This window comes from Carlito syrichta, unplaced genomic scaffold, assembly GCF_000164805.1.
Source record: "Carlito syrichta isolate Samal-C Ts95f unplaced genomic scaffold, Tarsius_syrichta-2.0.1 Scaffold104997, whole genome shotgun sequence".
Taxonomy (NCBI): domain Eukaryota; kingdom Metazoa; phylum Chordata; class Mammalia; order Primates; family Tarsiidae; genus Carlito; species Carlito syrichta.
Genome location: NW_007049093.1, coordinates 69,878 through 70,448, shown reverse-complemented (window position 1 = coordinate 70,448; position 571 = coordinate 69,878). Strand labels below are relative to the sequence as shown.

The 571-nt window shown below is 53.6% G+C and overlaps 1 protein-coding gene across 3 annotated transcripts in view; it reads left to right on the top strand.

Moving 5' to 3' along the window:
- Positions 1–571, top strand: part of PSMB3 (proteasome subunit beta 3) — a 14,972-nt gene that overhangs the window by 10,973 nt on the left and 3,428 nt on the right. The window lies entirely within an intron of this gene.

The window sequence follows — 571 nt, the reverse complement described above, 5'->3', positions numbered from 1 at the left end:
CTGCTGGGCTCTGGCTATCCTTCCGCCTCAGCCTTCCGAGTAGCCAGAATTACAGGCATGCGCTACCACGCCCGGCTGATTTTTCTTTTTGATTTATTGTAGAGATGAGGTCTCGCTGCCCAGGCGGGTCTCGAACCCGCGGGCTCAGGCAATCCACTCACCTCAGCCTCCCAAAGGCGCAGGATTACAGGCTGAGCCACAGAGCCCGGCGGCTATGCTTATTGAAAAGAATAAAAATATGTCAAGGCTGACCTGGAAGACTCCAGGTGTTGGTTGCTGTAGCTGGCTTCCTCAGTGGAAGTCATCGACTTGCTGGCAAGCCAGGCTGAGGCAATGATCTGCAAACCAGAGCCATGTCCCGCCCCTTTTTAAAAGAAAAAAACAGCTGGATTTGGTGGCTCAGCCTGTAATCCCAGCACTCAGGTTTTTTTTTGGTTTTTTTTTTTTGAGTTAGAGTCTCACTCTGTCGCCCAGACTGGAATGCAGTGGCCACTCCCGCAGCCTCGACCTACGGGGCTCCGGCGATCCTTCCGCCTCAGCCTTCCAAGTAGCCGAAATTACAGGCATGCGC